The following is a 27,680-nucleotide window of genomic DNA, read 5'->3' as shown; positions in this document are numbered from 1 at the left end:
CTTTACCCTCTCAGTTAATCCACTCTGAAAGCACCTTCACATTCATATCCAAAGGTGTATATCACTAATCTCTTAGGTGTTTCCTAAGCCAATCAAGTTGGAAACCCAAGTTAATCATTACAGGAGGGATGCTTTTATTTTTTTTTTTTTTAATAAAACAATGTATAGTGAAACTATAGCCAAGCCTTTTAAATTGAATGGAGTCATATAACATAGTAGCACTGGAAAGGGAGCTACATGTTTTAGTTTTAATGGGAATAAGAGAAATAGCAAAGCTAACTTCACCCATTGACAGGTAGAAGTTATGTGAAATGGACTTTGGCTCAGTAATGAAGGCCCTGCTACTTGGATATCTTCAGAAGAAATGCAGAACCTGGAGAAAGATTAAAAAACTAGGATGAACTAAATAGAAGGAGCCTGGAACTTCATTAGATAATAGTACCAAATACCAAATGTTCCCAGCACAGAAATTGTGTTTTTTTAATAAAGTAGTTACCAAAAAATTAATTTTAAATGCTATATTATAATGCGATGTCATCCACTATTCCAAACTTTTAGCAAATCTTTTTTGGTTCAGAAAATTTGGGGACGTGAGTAGTGACAGACAGCAGAGAAAGGACAGCACACAAGGAGAGTAAATTACGAACAGAGGGTTCAAAGGACATAAAGATACAAAGCCCTCGGAAACCAAAAGGAAATGCAAAAATCGCATGATCAGAGATATTAAAATACAAACTGCAGGCAGGTTTCCTAAGTTAATTTTTTCTTGAATTTCAAATAACAATATGATCTAAGAATCTACCTGGGTAGCCATTTATTTCTTCAAAACATACTGAGTTCCTACTGTGTGCCAGTCACTTTTCATTCAATACCTGAGATGGAATATATAGCATGTATGTCAGCATGACCATAGCAGAATAAGGGGAAAATAGCAGGAGATGAGACCAAGAGTGTCATAGACAAAATGTAGGGGATTTATTGGTGTGAGTGGGTTGAGAAGCCACAATGAGGTTTTCAGTGGAAGGTCATGTGACCTAAAAGCATGTTGACAGACTTTGATCCAAAGTAGGAAACAGTAGAATGCGGACCAGAGAGAAAACAGGAAGAACAGTTTGAAGACCACTTTGAAGAGCAGTGGAACCATCCTCAAGAGAGATGGTGGCAGATTCATGGATGCTCAGAAAGGAGGTGGTGAAAAGTGATAGATTCTGGACCCCTGTTGAAGATAAAAATGTCAGCTGTTCCTAACTTGTGACCATTCTAAAATATGAAGACTTTTTTAGTCACATCAAGCCTGTTCCCTTTTCCATTCTCATCCTGAAACACAAAGAGGAAGGCAAGGTTTCTTCATTTCTAGACTCCCAAGTTATATCTCAATAATTTTATTAGAACTTGAACTGCAAATGATAATGCTCCATGAGTGTTTTCTTTAAGTGTAACTAACTTGCTTTGATTTAAAATAGCTTCTGAGATTTTAATTATTTGTAATTCTCCCATGTAGAGGAAAAATAACTTAAATTATAGAGTCTGTAAACTTAACAATTTATCTTGGAATCTGATTAAGGTAGCCCTGAAAACCTGTGGCTGGGTCTGAGCCTGACTAAATCCTATAGCAGAAAGAGGGAAAGGAAAAAAAAGAGAGAACATTTAAAACAGATGAGTAGACCAGTTTGGGCTGGGTAAGGCAACTGAAAACAATGCAAACCATCGGCTTCTTTTCCAAGTAGTAAATCTAAAATAGAATCAAAAGTTTGATGTGAAGAAATATATGTATTTCAATGGAGAAATATTTTGTTAAAAAACATATTTAATTAAAGTACTTAGACATTACCAATGTTGAGATTTAGTTTTACTACGAAATAAATGGGAAATTCAGTCAGAGAATAAATAGTGTGACTGTTGCCAACTTCAGCCTGGTAAAAGAACTAGGACTTGGGATGGAGAGATGGCTTAGCATTCAAGGTGTATGCCTAAAAAGCCAAAGAACCTCGGTTTGGTTCCCTAGAGCCCACATAAGCCAGATGCACAAGGTGGCATATACGTCTGAAGTTCATTTGCAGTGGCTGGAGGCCCTGGTGTGTCCACTCTCTCTGCCTCTTTCTCTCTCTCTTTCTCACTCTCTCAAGGAAATAAATAAATAATTTTTTTAAAAAAGAACTAGGACTTGCTTCTTTTAGAGATAGACAGTCATCATCCTCCTGCTCCAAGTTGTCCATGGAACCATCAGTTCTGTGCCTAACACCTTAGAATGAGAACAGGCTCCCAAACATCAAAAGACTTAATCAATATTGTCTCACTCGTTCCACCCTAATGCTCATTTGCTGGAGAATCACAAAACTGGCTAGAACTGAACTCAACCGATTAGTGTTATTCTTGTATCTATTTCTTCATTACCAGCTTCTTTCTGCCACTGATGTATAAAAGGGTTCCATTTCTTTTTTGCAAGGCCTTTAATATATTGCAAATTGTTCATATTCACATCAGATTATCCTCTTTTATTTCCTCTCTTTCATCCGCAGTTCACTGAGGACCCTCCTTAGCAGGGTCATTTAGTAATCACTGTGGGGTCATGAATGCATCAGTCTTTGTGGGAGGGGACAATGTCTCATGGTACACCTTCCCACCTTGTGGCTCGTACATTATTTGTGCCCCCTATTTTATAATGTCTCCTCAGCCTTGAAGGATGACTTATGAGTCTCCTTCAGTGTTGGGCTCTCTGCAGCCTCTGATTTTCTGTTTTAATGAGTTTTGAGTCGCCTTAGTGTCTACCACCATCTCCCTAGAGGAGGTTCCCAGGCCAGCAGTGAGAGCAGCATTCATATTTAATCTGCTACTTTCTCTGTAATGTCTCCTGGGCCCTGGAAGATGTGACAGAGAAGACGCATCTCATGCAGGCATTCAGCTATCCTTTCTTGTCATTCAGATGGCTCTTTGGTCTCCCTGTTATTTACTGCATCTGGACGCTGGGCTGCTTATTACTTGCCAGACACCTTTCCTTTTAGCAATTTTTTGATATATAGGCTTTTTAAGCTTATAGAAGTCATGAGCCTTTCTCAAACATCATGATTTGAAATTCAATAGTATGAAATACATGTGATTAACAAGGGAAATCAATTATACTGGAAGGTAGCTTTATCTACAGTCCTCTTCATGGTATAGGGAAAAAAGTATAGTGCACAAATGATTCATTTTCAGTAACCTTGAAAGTGTAGTCTAAATTACTACCATCTTACAGCAAATAATCTTATCCAAAGTAATGCTATTCATCAAAGGCTTTAAATGAATTGAGAATTAAGGCAAGTGTTGACCATATAAAGGGAGTAAATCAACTGATACTTCCAAAACTGAAACTATACACAATACCAAATCCATAAGGTCCATCATACCATTTCATAATCTATAACTCCAGCACACCTACAATTGGCTTAGTCCAATACACACTATACCTGTACCCAGACAATCAGTCACTTGCTTGGTTGTGACCATATACACATGCATATAAGTACATACTTTGTAATAGCAGTAGTATGGCCAAGGGAATTACAGGAGTATTTGGAATGGCTAGGGTCCAGTACCTCCAAATGTTTGCAGGTTTGAAAGCAGAGTGGCCTAGAACAAAGTAGCAATAAAATAGTTTTTTTTTTTAAATGATGAATGTTGCTTTTATAGTGTTTTAAAACTATTTATTTACAGATTTCAATTCAATGTACAATAAAATATGCCATCTATTGAACAAACTCAAACAACTTACTGTTATGGAGACTCGTCTGCAGCTTTTGAGATGAAGTAAGTTTCCATTTCTGATTGATGTCATAGGAGCTAGTAAAATCTAAAATAATTTCAGAGTACTAGGTTTAACATTCCAGCAATTTAAGATTCCCTTCAGTGTGATGGTTGTAAACTATAATCATAAGGGGGAAGGAGAAAGAGCCCCTTAGGAAATGAAAATACAATACAAATTAGGATTTTCCTCTATATTGGATTTTGTTTTTAAAAGGAGGGAAAAGAGGGGCTGGAGAGATGGCTTAGCAGATAGGGCACTTGCCTGTGAAGCCTAAGGACCCAGGTTCAATTCCCCAGTACCCATGTAAGCCAGATGCACATGGTGACACATGCATCTGATCTGGAGTTCCTTTGTACTGGCTGGAGACCCTGGCATGCCCATTCTCTTTCTCTCTCTCTCTCTCTCTCTCTCTAATAAATACATACATAAAATATTTTTTAAAGGAAGGAAACAAATTACTTTTTAATGTAAATTATGAAAATGAATAATCACTTATTTCCCATGATGACCCACCAGGTTGAATCTATCCATAGACTGAACACAACAACAGATAGTGAAGCTGATGTTAATGCACTACCTAAATGAAATCTGGAATTTTCTAGAAACTTTGCTAGGTGTTTTTTTTTTTTTCGTTTGCATATATGTGCAGTATGCATCCATGTGTGGATGAAGGTTCATATGTGTGTGTGCACATGGGTGCAGGTATATGTGGAGGCCAGAGTTGGTGTCAGGTATCTTTTTCAATGGCTCTTCCCTTTATTTACTGAGGCAAAGTCTGTCATTTGAACCCAGAACTCACCAATTTAGCTAGCTTAGCCAGCCAGTTTGCCCCAGGGATCCCCGTGCCTCTGCTTCCTGAGTATGGAGATTACAGGCAGGCCACCATGTAAAGGGGTTGGGGAGTTTAAGAAAGGTTCCTAAACTCCAAACCCTGAGTTCATGTTGGTTTTACCGAAGAATTGAAGCAAAACAAGAGTGAGAAGAGTAATTACTAAATTATTACATTTATGCAAGGAAGGATGGAACCAAGGGAATACCCCCACATACTCTGAGAGGCCATGTGGGGCATGAGCATGGGCCTGGAAGAAACATGAAAAGGGATTTATAGAGGAAAGAGAAGAAATACAGATAGTGCCTATCATGTCCTGGGCAGAAGGGGCTAGAGAGTCCATGTGAGAGTAAGGGTTGTGGGTGGGGGGAAGCATATTAGACCAGGAAGCTGGACATTCAGGAGAGATGAATGGCCAGGAAAAACAAGAGCCTGACCACCTGGTAAGAATCTGTATATCATCTTATTTTGGTGTTCTTTGCCCTCAGGTTCAGGTGAGCCTCAGAGTGCTGATTGGTCTGAGCTAGGGTCTGGCTCTGGAGTAGAGTATCAAGAGAGCTGATTGGATGGAAGGATGGAGGTAGTTATGGAGCCCCTGAAAGTAAAAAGGCAGGAATGTTTTTGGACCTATTCTTGCAGTCTCCACTTTGCCAGAGAAGTATCTGGCTTCTTATTATCTCTTGCCAAAAGGAGTTCCTTTGACCTGTTTTTCCATGAACAACCTGAGCCCCTCCCTGGGAAGGAAATCCCCTCCCCTAGAATTTAAAGCTGATCCTGACATTGTGGTTACCTAAGCCCAGCCTCTAGCCCAATCAGCTGTCTCTCAGTCCCTCCTGAACCTGAAAGGAGAGCCCACCACAATGACTACAAATAGACTGTTAACAGGAGTAAGGGCTCTCTTGGCTGCCCCATTCATCACTCCTAAACCTCCAGGTTCTTGTAAGTCTTCCTGTGTCTCACTCACCTAGCTTGGCTAACAATAGAACCCCCCTGACCCCTCTCTACCCCTCTCTTGCCCTCAACGAGGCAGGAGCTCTCTGTACTTTCTTTTCTTTCCTCTTTAAATCTCTTTTCATGCTTTTTCCAGGTCTATCACATGGGCTCTCAGACACACCACATTTCTCTGCCTTTGGTTTTACACTACCCTAAATAAATAAAATAATTATCCATCTCAGTTTGGTTTTTCCCAAATCTTTGGTTAAATATAAACACAAAACTCAGAGGACTCAAGGAATTTTCTGAACTCCCAACACACACCTCATAACAGGATCAGACACTAAACTCTGGTTCTGCTGAAACAGGAAGGCATGGTGTTCTCTGGGTCCTCTGTCCTGACTGGATACCTAACTCCCCCTCAACCACACCCATCTTACATTTCCATGGGTAGTAGGGATCTGAACTCAGGTCCTCATGTTTGAATAGTTACTGCTTTATCCACTAAGCCATCTCCTCAACCCCCTAAACTTTGCTATTTTATAGATTTTTTAAAAAAAAGTTCTAGAAATTTGGTTCCATCTCTTGAATTTTTGTGTTTTGAAGAAATGGATGACGTTATTAAGAGAAGACCAGATATGTGTTTATCTCAGTCAGGCCATCCAGAAAAACAAAGCACAGAGTCTTACTTAAACAACACTTTGGTTTGAAAATTGTTCAGTGTTAAACCTAAACTTTTGGGGGAAAGGGAATGTCAGCTGTAAAATACAAACCACAAAAATATGAGTCTGCCTAGATGAATTAATGTGGCAATAAAGGGAGGCTTGAGCCCTGGTGAGTACCTTAATGATGCTGACCACCTCAGCCTCCCCAAACACATGAAAGCAACCAGCACTGTTTCCCATCTCCCTCGGTGAGGTGTTTTAAAATGTTCTTTCATTAGAGACAAGATGATTTAAAATTTAAGCTCCAAAAAATTATTAAGTTAATAACTGGTTACCATCAACTAACTTTTATTAGAACATCCTTGAAAGAAAATTATATTTAAAGTAGTTAAAAGAATTATAGAATGGACTTTGGAGTAAGATGGTGGCCTAGAAGACACAACAAACCAGCCTAGGGAGGGATTTAAGAAAAATACACTCTTCTTCTGAAAAGTGAAGGAGTATAGTTTATTTGTAGATGCAGCTGAGAAGCAAGAGAGATCAAGTTCCACCAAAAAAGGAGGAAAACAGCCAGAATCTCACTGAGGCAATAGCGGCCTGCCCATCCGCACAATCCGTATACCACCACGGCACCACTTTGCCAGGCTAACCAAGCAGTGGCAGCAGCAGAGACCAAACGAGGAGATTTTTCAACTTTATCAGCCTCCTTGCAAAGTCAAGAAATCTGAAGGAAAGACAGCTGTGATTGACTAAGGAGGTACTTAAAGGGAGACAGGCAGAACTGCATGTGTAACTCTAGGAGTCTGAACTCTCCCATCTCCCAGCCATCAGAACCACAAACAACTGGCATTCAGACCCCAGGGGCAGCACAGCCAGCACAGCTTATCAGAACAGCTCCACAGCACAACTCAGAGGGATCCAGGCGGGCACTCAGCATTGGTGAGACTGGAAGCCACCCCAAAAGGTAACAAGGCTGACTGACAAAAAAAAAAAAAAAAAAAAAAAAAAAGGTACAAAGGCCTGCATTGGAAGAATTTCAATTTGGAGGCATAGTAGGCATTTGTCAACAAAATCATAGAAGAAAAATTTTCTCAAAATTGGGCAAGAAATGCCAATGTAAGTACAAGGAGAGCTTTCAGAACACCAAACAGAAAAAAACCTGGAAAGAACCTCTCCTTGCATTGTTATAATGAAACTACTAAACATGCAAACCAAACAAAATATATCAAAAGTAGTTAGAATGAAAAAGAAAATCACCTACAAAGGCAAGTCTGTCAGAATAACAGCAGATTACATAACACAAACTTTAAAACTTGAAATGATGTATTCCAAGTTCTGAAAGATAACAACTGTCAACCAAGATTGCTTTCTCTTGCAAAGCTATCTGTCCAAATTGATGGAGAAATAAGGACATTCCACAACAAAAACAGGCTAAAGTAATTTATGACAACTGAACCAGCTCTACAGAAAATGCTTTAAGGAATTCACACTGAAGAGAGAGCAAAACACACACAAGAGGAAATAGGAAAAAATAAACCACACTCAACAGTTAAAACAAATGAGTAACGGAAAAACAGGAAACACCTCAAAATAAGAATGGTGAGAATAGGCTAGAGCAGCTTCTGCCTCAGAGTTCGCAAGTCTTCACCACAAGCCACTGAGCATCTTCCCATCTCTGAGCAGACATCAGCCTGGAACATAAAACATCTGCAGAAATGAACCTGTGCATCACTGGAAACAACACTACTCAGTCTTCCATGCAGGGTGTGCTCCAGCAGAATGGAGATGGAGTCCCCAGTCCCATTCCTATAGGGGCAGAGAAGTGCTTGCAGAGCACCCTGTGGCCTCAAGAGTGAAGGGGAAGGAAGACTGTGCAGGAAATGGTGGCACATACCAGATGAAATCGACTGTGGCAAAGAAGGATGGCCTGGCATCCAGGTTTGAAAAAGGAACTCCGTGTGCCATGAACTCTTCTGAGGATCCAACTCTGACAGGATGTTAACCTCATGGTTCTGATCTGGAGGCTGATGTGGACCCTGAATCGTACCCAAGGGATGATGATTCATATGTATGGAGGAAATCGGGACTGATACATGCTGAAGGCCCGCTTGGACTTGAATGGTGTCCCCTGCCCCCTGAAGAGTTGACTAAGGCATTTGCTTTCTGAAGAGACATCTCAGGTATCCAAGAAGCAAAGGAAGAACTGGACAAGAGGTGGGCACAATGGCCCATGCCTTTAAGCCAAGCTTCCAGGAAAACTGAGGTAGAAGTGGCGCTTGCCTCCAGGAGTTTGAGTCAAAACTATCTTGAAGAACTAACCCTGTTTTTTAAAGGAAAATAACAATAAATTCTTAAATGTTAAAAAAAAAAAGAATGGTGAGAATAAATACATACCTTTCAATAATAACTCATAATATCAATGGCCTCAATGCCCCAACCAAAGGACATAGGCCTGCAGACTGGATTAAAAGGCAGGATCCTGCCATTTGTTGCCTTCAGGAAACTCATCTCTCAATAAAAGACAGACACTGTCTTAGGGTGAAAGGATGGAAAACTTAATTTCAAGAAAATGGGCCTAGGAAACAAGCAGGGGTTGCTATCCTAATATCTGATAAGATAGACTTCAAACCAACATCAGCGAGGAAAGATAAAGAAGGTCATTTTATACTGATTAAAGGAACACTCCAACAGGAGGACATTATAATCCTAAATATATATGCACCTAACATGGGGCCTCCCAATTTTATCAAACAAACACTATTAGACTTAAGGTCACAGATGACACCAAACATAATTGTAGTGAGTTACTTCAATACCCCATGCTCATCCATTGACAGGTCATCCCAGCAAAAAATAAACAGAGTCATCTGAATTAAATGATATAATGGAACAAATGGATCTAACAGATATCTACAGAACATTCCATCCAAATGCTACAGAATATACAATTTTCTCAACAGCACATGAAACAGTCTCCAAAGTAGACCACATATTAGGACACAAAGCAAATCTCAACAAATATAGGAAAATGTAAATAATCTTTTGTATTCTATTTGACCACAGTGGGATTAAACTGCAAATCAGCAAAAAGAAAAACTACAGAGCATACAGAAATTCATGGAGACTAAATGGTACCCTATTGAATGATGAATTGGTCATTGAAGAAATCAAAAAGGAAATCAACAAATTCATAGGATCAAATGATGATGAGAATACAACATACATCTTCGGGACGCAATCATGGCAGTCCTAAGTGGGAAATTTATAGCTCTAAGTGCCTATACTAAGAAATTAGAGAGTTCAAAAGTAAACAATTTAATGCTTCACTTTAAGGCCTTGGATAAATCAGAACAAGGCAAACCAAAAATCAGTAGATGGGAAGAAATAATATAGATTAGGACAGAAACTAATTAAATAGAAACCAAAATAAATAAATAAATAAAACAAAACAAAACAACCAATCCAAAGAATCAATGAAACAAAGAGCTGGTTCTTTGAAAGGATAAACAAGATCGATAAACCCTTAGCAAATCTGACCAAAAGAAAGAGAGACACAAATTAATAAAATTAGAGATGAAAAGGGCACCATTACAACACATACCAAAGAAATTCAGACAATTATAAGGACATACGTTAAGAATATATATGCCTCTAAGTTTGAAAATCTGAAAGAAATGGATGATTTTCTTGATTCATATGACCTAACAAAATTAAATCAAGATGAGATAAACCATTTAAATAGACCTGTAACAAGCACAGAGATCCAAGCAGTTATAAAAAGTTTCCCAACTAAAAAAAGTCCAGGCCCAGATGGATTCACTGGTGAATTTTACCAGACCTTCATGGAAGAATTAACACCAATGCTTCTCAAACTTTTCCATAAAATAGAAAAAGTAGGAATTCTACCAAACTCCTTCTATGAAGTCAGCATCATGCTGATACAAAAACTAGACAAAGAGAAACAAAAAAAGAAAATTGTTGACCAATCTCCCTCATGAACATAAATATAAAAATTCTCAATGAAATATTGGCAAACAGAATACAAAAACATATCAGAAAGATTATTCACTCTGACCAAGATTGCTTTATCCCAAGGATGCAGGGATAGTTCAACATATGCAAATTGATACATGTAATACATCATATAAAAAAATCACATGATCCTATCATTAGATGCAGAAAAGACATCTGACAAAACCTACCATACCTTCATAGTAAAAGATCTACAGAAACTGGGAATAGAAGAAATATATCTCAACATAATAAAAGTTACTTATGACAAACCTACAGCCAACATAATACTAAATGGGAAGAAATTTGAAGCTTTTCCACTAAATTCAGGAACAAGACACTGTCCCCACTTTTATTTAATATAGTGCTGGAAGTCTTAGCTATAGCAATAAGGCAAGAGACATTCATAAATGGGATACAAATTGGAAAAGAAGAGATCAAATTATCATTATTTGCAGATGATATGATTCTATACATAAAGGACCCTAAAGACTCTACCAGCAAACTGTTAGCACCAATAAACACTTTTAGCAATACAGGAGTATACAAAATAAATACATAAAAATCAGTAGCTTTCCTATATACTAAAAACAAAAATAACACTGGTGGTATCAGCATACTGGATTTTAAGCTATATTACAAAGCCATAGTAACAAAAATAGTATGGTATTGGCACAAAGACAGCCAGGTAGATCAGTGGAACAGAATAGAGGACCCAGATGTTAATTCAGGCAGCTACAGCCACCTGATTTTTCACAAAAATGCCAAAAATATTAGTTGAAGAAATGACAGCCTCTTCATCAAGTGGTGCTAGGAAAATGGATATTTATATGTAGAAGGACAAAAATAGATCCTTGTCTTTCTCCATGCACAAGAATCAAATACAAGTGGATCAGGGACTTTAATATAAGACCTGAAACTCTGAAATTACTAGAGGAAAAGGCAGGGGAAGTCCTTCAACATACTGGCATAGATAATGAATTTCTATATATAACCCCAATTATTCAGGAAATAAAGCCATTAATCAACTACTGGGATCTCATGAAATTACCAAGCTTTTGTACAGTAAGTGACACAGAGAAGAGAGCAAAGAGACAACCTACAGAATGGGACAAAATCTTTGCCAGCTACACATCTGACAGAGGATTAATATCCAGAACATACAAAAATCTCAAAAATCGGAGCAAAAAGATATCAAACAACCCATTTAAAAACTGGACTATGGAACCAAATAGAGAGTTCTCAAAGGAAGAAATACAGATGGCATATAAACATCTAAAAAGGTGTTCTACATCCTTAGCCATCAGAGAAATGCAAATTCAAACTATTTTGAGATTCTCTCTCTCTCCTGTCAGAATGGCTACCATGAAGAAAACAAATGACAATAAATGTTGGCAAGGATGTGGCAAAAGGGGAACCCTTCTACACTGTTGGTGGGAATGTAATCTGGTACAGCCATTGTGGAAATCAGTGTGAAGGTTTTTGAGACAGCTATAAATAGATTCACCATATGATCCAGCTATAGCACTCCTACGTATATATCCTAATGACTATTCTCACTACCTTAGAGATACTTGCACAACCATGTTTATTGCTACTCCATTCACAATAGCTAGGAAATGGAACAAGCCTAGATGTCCCTCCACAGATGAATAAATGAAAATAAAGATGTGGTTCATTTACACAATGGGGTTCTATTCAGCAGTAAAGAAAAATGACATTATGAAATTTGCAGGGAAATTCATGAATATGCAAAGGATTATGATAAGTAAGGTACCCCAGGCCCAGAAAGACAGTGTCACATGTTCTCTCTCATATGTGGATCCTAGCTGCAAATGTATAGACTTGTGTGTGAGCTGGAACCAAAAATCAGGGTCAGAGGTCAGTAAGTTAGAAAAAGGCTACCAGGGAAGGAATAGAGGGCAGGACTTAAGGAGATGGTATTGTATATATGTAAGTACAAGAACAGATTACAAGGAGGGGAAAGACCTAAGTGAGGTCAGGGGAAGAGATTGCATAAAAGAAGGGGGGAGCATTAATCAAAGTTTAAAATATTCTGAATAAGACATATGAAAACCTAGTTTTTTGAATAATGGCACATCCAGAAGCCATGGATTGCTACTAGAAAATTTTCAGAGCCATGGATAGGATACCTTCCAATTAGTTGTTGGCCAGGGAGGTCCCTATTGCCTCCAAAACATTACATGCCATTGTCAAGGCCCTTGGTTTCCCTTGAGAAACAGATGGTAAGACCCTTCTGTTAAATCTTCACAAGCCTAAGAGGTAAAGTCACTGAGAAATCAAGCTAGTGCTAAGTATAAAACCTCCATGTAGGGCAGCCAACTGAAAGCTGGAAAAAGCTTCACTGTGTGCAGCCTAATGGGAAACAGAATTCATCAGTGGTGAAAACAGCAGACATTGGAAGCCTCAAGTTTGGCCAGATAAGCCAAACAACTGAATGAGTGCAATAGTGGCATGTCTGCTCTGGGGGAAACCAACTGCTTTCTAATTGGAATTAAGGCCCACTCTATGGGAGGGAATACATGCCTGGTACTGAAAATGTAAGTAAAAGCCTATGGCTGGGGAGGTCATGAACCTTAGGGGTATAAAGCTTTCTCTTGTCTAGATAAATGCATATATTACTCTCACTAAATTGCCCTGAAAGCACTACTTAATGTTCATACTCATATATTAATGCTACTCTCACTTCTGCTTAGAGAAGCTTCTCTTTTCAGATGGTGATGACCACTGGGATGATCCAAAAGGCAACATAGGGCTGAGAAGAAGGGACAGAGGAGTGTCCAGCACTGAAACATCTCTATCCCACCCTCCAAGGCTCAGGGTCCATTGCAGAACAGGTGACAGAAAGAATGTAAGGCCAAAGGAAGGATACCACTCCTTACGTACAACTATCCGGACAGAAATTGGCCTCAATATCCAAGACCTTGCAGTGCCTAGCAATACCTACACAAGACCCTCACAACAGGAGAAAAAGATTATGACATCAAATTCAAAGAGAGATTAATGGAGAGAGGGAGAACATATGACAAAGACTTTAGCTGTGAAGGGGAAAGTGAGAGAAAGAAAGGGAGGGAAATACCATGGTTTGTTGTCTGTAAGTATAGGAGTTGTCAAGTGTGTGTGTGTGTGTGTGTGTGTGTGTGTATATATATATATATATATATATATATATATATATATTTTTTTTTTTTTTTTTTTTAAAGAGCTGAACCAGGCAGTCCTAGGGTAACATCAAGACCCAAGATCAACTACTTTCTTTCATCCTCAGACTTTGCTTGACATGCCCAAGCTTGCCACAACCTGCCACATGATGCAGGATTTGTAGGCCAGGGACAGATTAAATTCCCTAATGGTGCAGGAGTTCCCAGGCCTATGGACCCCAACTTTTGATTATCTGAGTTAACAAAGAATTGAAAATATGGACAGTGAGAAGGGTAAATTACAAATTGTAAGGTTTAATTGAGGGAGAATTAGGGTCCAAGGGAAGGCTAGCTGAAAGAATCAAACCAGAAGGGAATTTTCTTCCTTGTCTGGCTAGAGAGGTGGAGGGGAGATTGGAGAGAATCGCCGTCAGAGAGGAATCTCCCAGAATGGGGGTGGGGAGAGAAGCCTATGGAGAAGGCAGTGGCCTGCACACATTGGCTCTCAAGCAAAGCAGGAGAGCCCAAGACAAGAACTCCCCTTCCTCTTCGCACTCACACAGGGGTCAGGAAAAGCTAAGACTTAGGGCAGTAAAGGGCTCAGAACTTAAAGAAAGATGACTCAGGTAGTGAAAGAAAAAACCGCCAGAAGCAAAATATATGTAGAAAGCACACAGGAAAATACCCAAAAGAATAGAAATTCTTCCCATTCCCAATTGGGAAGGGGGAAAGAAAGACTGACATACTTGTGTTCATGCAGAACCACAGGACACAGAAGGGCCCAAAGAACAGCAAGAATTGCGCAAGCGGTTAGGTTCCTTAAACATGGATTCCACATTTGATTAGGTTGCACGTCATCATCAGGCTCAGGTGTGAAAGGGAGAGACCTGATTGGTTGGTGGACCCCAAGAGACCCCAGGGGGCCCAGCCTACCCAGGTGTGCAAAGCTGAGCTAGGAGCCAGAGCTGCTGCTGGGACGACGCTTGCAGCCATCTTGGATGAGACTGAATGAGGCGGGTTCTAGTCATGTCAGGGCAGACAAGGTGGCATCCGTGTTCTTTTAAGTCCTCTGCCCCTGGCCGACTGCCCATTAAAAAGAAACAAACAGGGCTGGAGAGATGGCTTAGCGATTAAGCTCTTGCCTGTGAAGGCTAAGGACCGTGGTTCGAGGCTTGATTCCCCAGGACCCACGTTACCCAGATGCACAAGGGGGCGCACACGTCTGGAGTTCGTTTGCAGTGGCTGGAGGCCCTGGCGTGCCCATTCTCTCTCTATCTGCCTCTTTCTCTCTCCCCCTCCTCTCTGTCACTCTCAAATAAATAAATAAAAATGAAAAAATTTTAAAAACTGCATCTTTCTCCTGTTCGTCCTTCATTAGAACCCTATCTCATGTTCTCTGATAACAAAACCCAGCACCAAAGAGATCTCCTGCTGCTCTGTCATATTAGAATGGACAATCTCTCTTAGCAGTCCCAAGAGTTTTACACTACATACTGATCAAAACCGTTTTGTGCCCCCCTGCCACAAAAAAAAAAAAAATGAGAAATGAGATTGTCATGTTGGCCCAGAAACAATCATAACAATCATATAAGGTGTGTGCATGCTACTCAAATGGCCTCTGGATTCTAGGACAAAATAAGGAAACCAAACAACATCTGCCACATATTTGCGTGCTGAATGTTTTATAAATAGTTTTTAAAAGAAACATTGTCCAGGACCTGGAAAGACGGCTCTGTGGTCAGAGCTTGCAAAGTCTGCTGGCCAGGGTTCCCATGTAATTCCTAAGCCTCCCATGTAAGCCAGCATAAAAAAAAAAAAAAATAGCACAAGTGTCTGCGATTCATCTGTTCATCTGCAGCAGCCAAAAGCCCTAGTACACACACACACACACACACACACACACACAGAGAGAGAGAGAGAGAGAGAGAGAGAGAGAAAGAGAGAGAGAAAGAGAGAGAGAGAGTCCTGTGTTCAAATAATTTTTAAAAGAAAATTTTAAATATGGCTGTCATAGCCAGCGTCGTGTTGCTAGGATGAACTTCCAGACCAGGCACAGTTATGTGAGGAAGGGATTTATTGAAGCTTACAGATCGAGAGGAAGTTTCATAATGGCAGAAGAAGCTCCACCCTTTTCACAGATCCACATAAAGAGAAAGGTAATCACCACCTAAAAGCAAACACACTCCAAGAACCCCAGGCACAGCTCAAGACTCTGCACACCCTAGGCTGGAATTCCAGATCTAGCCCACAGTAATACCTTAGGGCTGGACCCGAGGATCCACCCACAGTGATGCCTCTTCCAGCCAGGGAGCTGGAGATCCTATTGGGGACATCTATTCAAACTACCACAATGGTCTATACACTTACAGTTCACAAGCGGAAAAACTGAGGAAAAATGAAACCCACTGATTTCTCAGCATTGCTGTGGCCAGGTCACTCTCTCACAAGCAGCACGTTTGAACATGGACCTGAGTGCCCCTCAAGCCTCTCTCCATCTAAGCCATGCAGTGGCTGATTCACCCACACAGTAAGAAAGACTGACCAAGGCAAGGAGTCTTAATGACCGCTGAGGTCAGGCTCTGTATGTCACATATGATTAGCGATTCCAGCTTTTTCTTGGGAAAATATGCTTGTGTATATCTCTAGGACATATTCTAAAAACAAATACATTTTAGTTCAAAGAAAAACTCTCCCTGGAGTGGAGATGACAGGAACCATCGGTTGCAGAGCTGAGAAAATATTACTGAAAATATTACCCCTTGAAGTCTCTTCATAAACTAGTGCCACATGCCTTGAGACCAGCATGGTTCATACGTCATAGCAGGCATCTTCCTGATGATTTGAAAGCCCCATAATTGTTTATTGACTCCTGCCCAGATTTAATTCATTTCTGCGTTAGGAGAAACTGTTTTTCTATAATTTAGTGGTAAATGATTTCTGAATAATGAGAACTTGGAGGGAGGGAAGAGGAAGTTATATGATGTGAGGCAAATAATTGAAGATGTTCAATCTGCAGGCCATTTCTCTCCACAAATAGCACCTGCTGAAGTCCATGTCTTTTTGTCTTGGGAAGGGAAAAATAGCAAAGACCAGGCTCCATGTTGTCTTAAGATATTGATGCTCAGGTATTAAAGAACAGAGCAGCTGCTGTGCTCATAAAATGAGATAGTAGCACGATTTAATAACAGTGTCAAGATGCTAATTGTGTCTTCTGCTGATATATTCGTACAGCATTTCCATGTCTTGGTCTCATCTTCTATCTGCAATGTTTCATCAAGGAAAAGTTTCTGCCCATCTTTCTAAGTGTTTGATATATTATTTTAGAGTAACCTTATTTACTTTTAGAATCATTATTGGATATGTTGGTGCATGCCTTTAATCCAGGCAGTCAGGAGGCTGAAGTAGAAGGATCACCATGAATTTGAGGACAGCCTGGGTTACACAGTGAATGCCAAGTCAGCCAGAGCTATAGTCTTCAAAGAAATCCTAAAGAAAAACAGCATAATTCTAGGGGGGGAGGGAGATATGGATCAGTGAATAAGAGCATTTGCTACACAAGCATGAGGATCTGATTTTTTTTTTTTTTTTTTTGAGGCAAGCCCAAGAGACTGGCCTTTTTTTTTTTTTTTTTTTTCTGTGAGAGATCAAGAAGGAGAGAGAGAAAGAATTGGCGCACCAGAGCCTCCAGCCACTGCAATCAAATTCCAGACACATGTGCTCCCTTGTGCATGTGTGCAGCCTTGCATGCCTGCATCACTTTGTGCATCTGGCTTACATGGGATGTGGAGACTCAAACATGAGTACTTAGGCTTTGCAAGCAATCCCTTTAACTGCTAAACCATCTCTCCAGCCCAAGGATCTGAATTTAATTCTTGACACTCATGTTAAAATCTAGGCACTGCTGCACAATATCTATAATTCCAGGACTGATGATTGCTCAGGGTCCTTAGTGTGACAGCTAAACTAAAAACATGGAGCTTTAGGTTTGAGTGACTCTATCTTAAGGAAACAAGACACAAAATTTGTATAGGTGAATATGACTTCTTGTAGCAATCAGTTAGAGCATGCTGACCAGATCGGATGAAAATCAAGCCACTCTATTGATGTCACTGTGTTATTCTGGGTTTGTTTTCATCAAAATATAACAGAAAGGGCTGGAGAGATGTCTCAGTAGTCAAGTGTGTTTTCTGTAAAAGCATGGGGGGGGGGGAGGGCTGAGAGTGCCCGAGTTCAAATCGCCAGATTTCACATTAAAATCAGTTGGATGTGATGTCACATGCCTATGACCCCAGTGCTTCGGGGGAACAGTGATCCAAGAATCGTCTGAACACTGACAGCTCCTGAATCACTGAAAAGAGACTTTGGCTCAAAACAAGAGCAGGTGGAAGAGCAAGGGAGTGGGACACCTGGCGCTCTACTCCAGTCCCCGCAGGGGAGCAACCTCTGCTGCAGGCCACGGGCAGATGGAACGCCACAAGCATGCATGCTGCTTGTATCACACGTGCCGCTCACACTGCATTATACAGCACATGCACACAAGCAAAATTAATAATTAAAAGTGTATCAAAATGCATAAATGGGACCACACATCATGCATACACACATACACCAAAACCAAAGAAAAATTTTAATAGAAAATTCACTTAGTGAAGCTCTTCTTACATAGATAAATGACAAGAAGGAAAAAGGAAGTGTCACACAAGAATTACAATAGCTGTTTGGAATTTGAGAAAAAACTATTTTTGAAGCCAGCATGGTTTTAGTGTTGTGGAAAAAGAAGCCGCAGAAATGTTTTGCACATATTTTATTTAAAGCAGTCTGCACTTGCCTGTCCCAGGCGCCTTCAACTCTACTTTCACCTTCCAAAATACTAAGATTTTTCCAAGAGCCAGAACTAAGGATGTGATGGGCTGGAAGTGTTTGTGGGTAAAGAAGGAACTGAGAAATCTACAGTATGAAGTTGTGCAAAATACAAATTAAGATATTCTGCAGTTACTCTATCCTGTGCATTTTCTAACATATTTCAAGGAAAACTTCTGGAGTTAGATTTTTCTTTTGGTGATTTCTGTATTAACTAGAAAAAGTGTATCTGTCCTAACAAATTTTATATGTTTAAAAAATCTTATTTATTTGACAGAGAAAGAGGGAGAGAGGGACAGACAGACAGAGAGAATGAGCACACCAGGGTCTCCAGCCGCTGCACTGCAAATGAACTCCAGACACATGCGCTCATTTGTGCATCTGGCTAACGTGGGTCCTGGGGTATAAAACTTGGATCCTTTGGCTTTTGCCTTAACTGCTAAGCCATCCCTTCAGCCCAATTTTATATGTTTAAATTCTTTATTGACAATCTGTATACATTATATAAGATAATTTCATAGTGATCCCATCCCATTACTTTCTCTTAAGGATTCTCGGTCTTCTTTCCACTGAACCCCTTATTTTCACCTAGGTTCTCTCCTATATGATGTTTTGAAATGTTTATGAGCCCTCCTCCACCATCTATGAAGGAATGTTAACAGTCTCATATTGCACAGCAGGTCTTATGTTGCTAATGGCAGTCACTGTGATTAGCTTATAAGTTTATTTTTAATTTTTTTAAATACTTTAACTTATGTTCTTCCTTAGAGCTGGTTAAGAAAAATGGAGTATGTTTAAAATATCCCTTTTAATACATACATTGAGCACAGTTCTATTATACAAGTGCCTTACCTTTTAGAGCTTGTGTTTTACACAGTTTTATCTGACCTCTTCTTGAAGTTGGTAGATGGATAATCACTCCTCTTCATGGAAGAAAGTGGAGTTCCAAGATAAGAAGTGATGTCTCATGATTGTAGTGGGGCTCAGAGCAAGACACAAGTCCTGAACCTAAAGTTAAGCATGCCAGTCATCTCACATGGTATAAGGATAGAAGAAAATACCAGCTGGAAAAATGCCTTAATAAAATAGAGATGAAAAATCTAATAGCTTCATACTGATTTGTTTACACATGGGTCTGCAAAGTACTGCTTCCAAGAAAACCTCTCATCAGTAGCTGAACAGTACTGATGCCAAGCACCCACTGTGGCTGGTGTTCAGAGAACAGAAGCAGAAAGACAAATTCTTTTTTTAATGACACTGTTCTTCCTCACTTTTTTTTTGTTTTTTTTTTTGTTTGTTTTTTTTTTGTTTGCTTGTTTGTTTAATATCTTAATACTTCTGTCAAAATGCTATTTCCATTTTTAGTGTCTAGAAATTCACAATGAGTGTGCCCATTTGTATTAACTTAGCCAAACTAGTGTCACTGTCAATACAAAGTTTGTCTTGTTACCAGCTTTAAATGTAGATCATGCACATTATTCATACTATAGAAGGTCAGACTTCTGCATTTTTAAGTGTGATGATAAATATTTTAACTATTGAATTTCTTTTGCTTCTTTAAAATGTTTAGTTACATATTAATATACTCAAACTGCTACATATATGTACTTCCAGAGTTTTAAAAGCAAGATAAATGTCACCATGGTTTATGGAAGTAATTAGTGAAATATTTCCATTTGGGGGCCAGAGAGATTGCTTAGTGGTTAAGGTAATTGCCTGAAAAGCCAAGGGACCTGTGTTTGATTCCCTAGTACCCAAGTGATCCAGATGCACAAATTTGGCACATACTTCTGGAGTTCATTTTCAGTGGCTGGAGGCCTTGGTGTGCCCATTCTTTCTCTCTCCTTATCTATCTATGTATGTATGTATCTACCTACCTACCTACCTACCTGCCTCTTTCCTTCTCACTCAAATAAATAAATAAATAAATAATAAATACATAAATAGATGACTTTTTTATTTTGTGTTAAAAGCTAGGTATTAGAATAATTTAGCAGTTTTGCAAAATATTAAACATAGTGTTAACATATAACCCAATTGTTTAATTTCCACGTATATACATATGGTAAGTCAATATATAAATGCACACATGCAAAAAGCTGCACACAATTTTCATAACAGCATGATTCATAATAGCCAAAAATGTGGAAGCAACCTTAATGGCCACCAGTAGATGATTAAAGAAACAAACTGGGGCTCAGAGATTGCTCAGTGGTTAAAGATACTTGATTGCAAAGTCTGATGTCCCAGGTTCAATTCCCCAGTACCCACATAAAGCCAGATGCACAAAGTGGCACATGGGTCTGGACTTTGTTTGCAGTCCTAACAGGTCCTGGAATGCTCTTTCTTTTCTCTCTCACTCTCTCTCTCTCCCTCTCTCCCTCTTTGCAAATAAATAAATAATATTTTTTAAAAGAAACAAGCGTGGTATGTCTATAAAATGAAATCTTACTAAACAAAAATTATAATCATGAAGTTCTAATACATGCTATAATATGCATGGACTTTCAAACACTGAGCCAGATGAAAGTAGCTACTCACAAAAGCACACATGTTGGATATATTTCACATGTCCAGACTATACAAATCCAGATGGTAGAGAGTAGGTGAATGTTTTCTCGGGAAGGAACCAGGTAATTGAAGATTAACAGACATCATGGTTAATAAAGACAGACTTTCTTTTCAGAGTACTGAAATGTTTGAACATGTGCTAAAAATTTTACAGCATTATGAACGTAACTGAACACAGTGAATTCACAACTTGTTGCGTGAAAAACCTAAAATGCCCAGTTAAAATATAACACGTAGGCTGAAGATATTTCTCAGTGATTAAGGTGCTTGCATGTAAAGCCAAAGAACCCAGGTTCCATTCCCCAGTATCCATATAAAGCCAGATGCACAAGGTTGTGCATGCATCTGGAGTTCATTTACAGTGGCTAGAGTCCCTTATGTGCCTATTCATTCTCTCTCTCTTTCTCTCTCTCTCCTATTTTTTGGCTGTAAATAAATAAATGATAGATAGATAGATAGATAGATAGATAGATAGATAGATAGATAGATGGTGATAGAGATGATAGATTTAAAGAAAGATATAATACAAGGCTTGTTTTTGCCTGCAGGTAAAAAAGCAGAGGATATAGTTCACAAATAGCCCACTAGTCTGCAGCAAAGAGTAGGGGTACTTACTTGGGAAAACCTATACATTTTCATATGGGAAAGGCCCTCCAGAGCGGGCACACTTGCAAGTATGTTCAGGTTAAGATGTGCTTTACTAGGCATGCTCAGTTAAGACCATATTTCAAGAACAAAAGCTGTCAAGGTGGCAAACAGGCACTCTCTTGCCTCAGAGAGGAAGAGGAGGAGTATTTTCTAGCAACTATCATGATTACTCCCCAGAAGATGTCATGTGTTGTGCATGGCTCGTGATGGTACAGTTGCTGGGAAAGATAGCAGCTTAACACTGAAGAATGTGAAGGACACTTTGGACCAGCTAGGCTCTAAGAAGAGGCAGAAAAAGCTCAGAGAGGGAAAGTGACCTCAGACATGCCTCCTCTCTGCTCTGAGGTTCCCACAAGTCAACTTGTTCTCTCTGGACACCCCCTCCCCCACCCACCTTTGTGGTTACATAGCAATCAGAGCTGCCTCAGGTGCCAAAGCAGGTCATAATGCCTTGTGGGACTAAGCTACGCTGGCATTCTCCCCAGGCCTGGTTTGTTTGCTCCCTCCTAGAACTCCATGCACTTAGAAAATCTTTCTCCATTTTTTTAACCTGTAGCCAAAGGAAAGGACCCTTTTGAAGGCCAGTTTTAGAAGGAATCTTTTCCCCATTTGTCTATCATTGTTGCTGCTAACAACATACTAAAAATCACTAACCCATATACTTTAAGTGAGTCAAATTTATAGACATCTCAATAAAGCTGTAAAAAATACCTAGTAAATTTCTGTCAAGTTTTCTAATTTGATCTTTAGAACTACTTAGTTGAAGACCTTTTCTTCAGGAGGTGGCTTCATTGCTGAGCAGTATGTGAACTGCCAATCACTTAGCCTCCCTACTGCTGCAGTTGCTGCTTACTCCTATATGCAAAGCAAGGTTTGGCTGGCTGACTTAAGATCTAATCTAACTCTGTGGATGAGGGTGAGCTTGGTCTTTACTTTCAAAAGAGGCAGAAACATGCTTCATAATTCAGACCAGTAGGGATGCTGCTCTAGCCATCTCTTTTGAGGGTTCTCAAGCCCATGAGATGAGAATGTGTTGTGGCTCACAGTAACTTTTCAGCTGAGCAGAAGTTAAGCCCACACTAATCACAGGCCTGCAGAAGAACTGAGATGTGTGTACACCTTGCAAGTGTATAAATTGCAAGATATACAAAAAGTCCACTTTTAATCTGACTAAAGACATAATTACTCCCAATTTTAATGTTGTCACACCTTATGCAGTCTATAGACTTATGGAATTTAAGTTGGAAACATTTTGCCCTGCTTAACATTATGCATTCTCTACAATGTGGGGCCTAGATTTTTGTAACTGTTAAAATATAAAATCCATCAAGCAGTTAAATTAGTCCTGTGAAATGCCAGTTTCTTGTTTTGATTATTTAGAAGATGAGGAGAAATCCTTCCTGGCTCTGTTTGACAGCTTATTACAAATTAGTTCCTAAACTCCCTGTGCTCACCATCACACAATCCTCTCCTCCCAAAATGAAAGGAAGTCTCAGCCTGGAGAGATGGCTCAGTGGCTTAAGGTCTTTGTTTTCAAAGTGTGCAGGCCCAAGGTCCAACTCCTCAGATCACCTATTTGGGGGACAGAGCCCTGAACTTAGGGAAGAGTAACCTCTGGAACTTTCCTATCCAGAAGTGAGCAAACTGCTTATAGGAGCAGAACCTGGGGAGGGGATGAGCTCAGAAATGCAGTAGCTGCCTAGAGTTGCAGCCTGAAGGGAAAAGAACCTGCTGTCACACTGCTCTGATGCTGCTGTGGCTCAAGATTCCTCTGCATATTGGCATTTTTATTGAGCAGCCAAAATCCAGTAATGCATGAACAAGTAGTACACTGTATGAGCAAAGGGTAAGGAACTTTCAATCTTGGATAATCCTTAAACGTTTGTTAAAGGAAGGAATTTAGGGGTATGACCTGCTGGACTCTGCTGATCCAGAACACATATCCATTCTAATCACAAGAGCAATCACATTCAGCCTGCCTGTTCCCGTCAACTGATCTGTGGGCCCAGAGTTACTGACCTCATTCTCTTTAACACTATGATCAGCACTTCTTATGCATGCATGTTTGTTCTGAGTAAAGAGTCCAATCAGGCCACTGAGGAAAAGAGCCTAGCTTAAGCTCAGTCAGCAACTCTAAATGTTGCCTGTCAGTATTGGTCATCTGCACCATTCAGGCCAAAGGTACACCAAGGCAGAGGAAACTTAGTCACATTGCTTCAAGTGGGTAGATTAAACAGTTGTAAAATTAATTCATAAGGTCAATAAGTTCTCACAGTTCTTTCCCATAGTTCATTCTCATGTTTCATTATCATAGTTCATCCCCACATCCAGATACTCACATAAAGCCAGACAAGCATTCATTTGTAGCAGAAAGAGACCCTAGTATGAACATGCACATACACACTTCTACACACACACATGCAAATAAATAACAGTTTTTAAAAAAGAAGTCTAGGAGCCAACACAGAAAGGACTTATCATTTGAGTAGCTTTCTAGTTACTTCCACCTCTACCGCCCTGACCACTACTACAATTACACACTCATAATTGGGACATTGTGTGCATGGTATTCTGAAAGCTGGACAGCTGTATTAATGACACTATAAATGTAAATGTTCATGGCAGGCATTTATCTTGATACATATGAAGTGTCAATACACAGGTAAAAAGCTAGATATGATAATACAATGAATATTTTCTTGGGTCCTCTAGAAACAATAGACTCATTTTATTCCTGAGAGAGGATGAAAGGAGCACTGAGGAAAGATTCTGCCTTCCTGGTGCACTGAAATCATACCGTATCCTTCTATGCATGGGCAGCTAAACTCAAAGCACAAAGCACGCAAGGAAGCATGGGATAGCATCCTAAAAGACACACTGACAGAAAGGCAAGACCTATTCACGGAGGCTCTGAACCTAAGGATGCATGCATTCTTTTAATTACCTTTTTAAATTTTTGCTTGTGTGTCTGTGGTGTGTGTGTATGTGTCTGTGGTGTGTGTGATACATGCACATGTATGTGCCCTGTGGTGACACATATGCTCACCTGTGGCTGGAGGCCGTTCAGCTGCTGTGGGTGAAGTGCAGGGTGTCCCCCTCCATTCTTCTTCCACCTAGTCTTGTTTTGAACTAAAGTCTCTTTACACTGATTCCAGAATTTCTGGTGCTATACAGATTCTTGCATTTCTGATCTCCTATAGGACTGGGGTTACAGGTATGCATGGGCATACCCAGCTGATTTTAACATGGGCAGTCTCAGCATCCACGCTCCCCGCCATCCTCATGCTTGTGCAGGAAGCATACTCCACTGCTGAGCCATCTCTCCAGCCTTTTTTGATGTATTTTGATGGAAACAAACTCAAAGTAACACAGTGACATTAACAGAGTTACTTAATTTTCATCCAATCTGGTCAGCACGCTCTAACTCATTGCTGTAAGAGGTTATATCTCAAACTGGCAAAGTGATGACTGAATATGTTCTATATATAAAAGTTTGTTGTCAAGAATATGCTCAGGTGAACCTGCCATCCATCCTGGAACAGTTCTGGAAATGAATGTGGCACAGCCTGTCTGCTACATACAATCAAGATTCCTTTCCTGGAGCTCCAGGAATCCTTGTTTGCAAAGTGCTTCAAGGCAAGCTGGGAAGCATGTTTGGAAAACAAAGGACTTTTTAATTGCTGCTGACATGAATGAACTCTCAGAAACAACAGCTGTGTCTTGAGATTACATTACAAGGCATGTGAGCAGGATACAGAGCAAGTTCCTAAAAGACAAAGACAAAGAAGCCTTTCGATGTTTCTGAAAAAAATTCCCAAGGCTAGGATGCCTAATTTCAGTTCCTGTATGATGCAGCTGTCATATGATTACAGAACCTAAGAAACAACCTATGTATTTTTAGTGTCTTATATTAAAGAAATCCAAGCAGACCCTTTGGGCAGTCATCTGAAATCAGTTGGCATGGTTATCCTTGCCTTAAAAAGTTGGTCAGTGGCAATGACATCTGGCTATTAAAATATTGTCCCAAGAGATTATTTCCCTTCTATCTTTCTGTTCATAGAATGTCTGCTGCTGGGTATAAATTATGGACAAAAGAATTCATTTGGAGAAATATTGACCCAGTCATACTTCACAGGTTTATTACTACCCTGAGAGAAATGAACTTTCTGAAATTATAACTGCTACTACAACCAAGATCCTTTCAAAGGCATACCTCTAGGGGAAAGGAAGAGAAGTTCAAGGTTGGGAAAGGGAAAAACAAGAGTACTTCAGGAGGAAAGACAAAGGCAAGGAAAAAGAGATGAAATGAACAGACCAAGTAATCTGACATGGAGATAGTGATGCTTTGGAAGTCAGGCTGCGCTCTACTCTAGGTTACTCCATGCTGTGAAGTGTCTTTCAGCCTTTCGCAGCCAGGCACGGTGGTGCACGCCTTTAATCCCAGCACTCAGGAAACAGAGGTAGGAGGATTGCTGTGAGTTCAAGGCCAGGTTGAGAGTACAGAGTGAATTCCAGGTCAGTCTGGGCTAGACAGACAGCTTATTTCAAAAGGCCAAAAAAGAAAAGAAAAGTAAGAAAGAAAGAAAGAAAGAAAGAAAGAAAGAAAGAAAGAAAGAAGGAAGGAAGGAAGGAAGGAAGGAAGGAAGGAAGGAAGGAAGGAAGGAAGGAAGGAAGGAAGGAAGGAAAGAAAGAAAGAAAGAAAGAAAGAAAGAAAGAAAGAAAGAAAGAAAGAAAGAAAGAAAGAAAGAAAGAAAGAAAGCTTTCAGACTGATTGACTGCATTGCAGTATCTGGCCTTTTGCGTACAAAGCAGAGCGGAGGATAACCATGCATCCCATTGTGACATAGACAAAAGCCACTTGTCCAGAACCAGCCATGAGTTAGTCTGATATGCAACTTATTCCTGCCAGCAAAAAGGCACCACATATAAACTTATCAATATATATATTGGAGAGATGAGCAAGAGTGCTGCTTCCATGCTGTTCCTGATAATCAGCGCCAGGGTGTTGGAGACAGACCCTGAGGATACTCAACACTTACCAAAGTAGAGATCCAGAGGCTGCTAAGAGATCATCACTTAAGTAGACTTAAAACTCACGCACTATGGCTCAGGGAATTGTGTGGAAGACGGGGTAGAAAGAATGTAAGAGCCACAGGTTGAGACATCATGTCCAGAGGCATTCCCTTCCCCAAAAATAACTGGCTAGTGCTCCCACAATGCATTAAGTACAACCCCATGGGGAAGACCTGCAGCCCCACTGAGGAGCATCCCCAACAGAATGTGGGCAGGGATGAGGGAAAAGAGCATACCAAAACATGATGAATCCATGTGAAACATCTTGTTAATAATAATAATGATAATATTAATAGTAATAAACATTTTTAAAACATATATTGGAAATATATGGACAAGTGGATTATTTAAAATCACATTAGAAATTCGTAGAGAACACACCAGAGCAACAGAGTATGATACCCTCACCTGGACCCATAAAGAGAACTACATAACACAGCACTGTGACAGGCCTCATGAATAGAAGGACATCTAACAGCGTCATCAACCTTGTACTGAAAAGAGCACTTAATATTGTGATTGACACCAAAAAGAAGAGAACACTTAAGACTTTGACAAACCCAATAAAGGACAAACTACACTAATCAACCTAAAAACAGAAGAACACCTCACACCAGTTAATTCCACAAGAAAAGAACACCTAACACTGTGATAGACCCCCATAAAGAAAAGGATGCAATAGTAAGGGTTTGAATACACTGCCCAAGGGCCAATGGGCCACTCAAGTATAGTTCTCAAGCAGGCTGGAGAGAAGACTTAGCAGTTAAGATGCTTGGCTGCAAAGCCTAAGGACCCATATTCGACTCCCGAGACCCCACTTAAGCAAGACACACAACGTGACGCATGTGCAAGGTAGCACATGTGCACACAGTGGTGCACAGGTCTGCAGTTCAACTACAGGGGCCAGAGATCCTGGCAAACCAATTCTCTCTCTCTCACACCCTCTCTTGCTCTCGCTATTAAAATACTACTACTACTAATAATAATAATAATAATAACAATGAAAGAGTGCTCAAGGTCTCCAGGAAGCAGTCTGGGCTTCTCTTGACAGAATTTTTAGGGAGGAATGGATCAGTTGCTAGGGGTCTAGTTTAAAGAGTCCTCTGGCTTCATAGATGGGTTTGAGTCATATAATATTATCTCAA

The sequence above is a fragment of the Jaculus jaculus genome, chromosome 1 (assembly GCF_020740685.1).
Source record: "Jaculus jaculus isolate mJacJac1 chromosome 1, mJacJac1.mat.Y.cur, whole genome shotgun sequence".
NCBI lineage: Eukaryota > Metazoa > Chordata > Mammalia > Rodentia > Dipodidae > Jaculus > Jaculus jaculus.
This window is presented reverse-complemented; position numbering follows the sequence as displayed.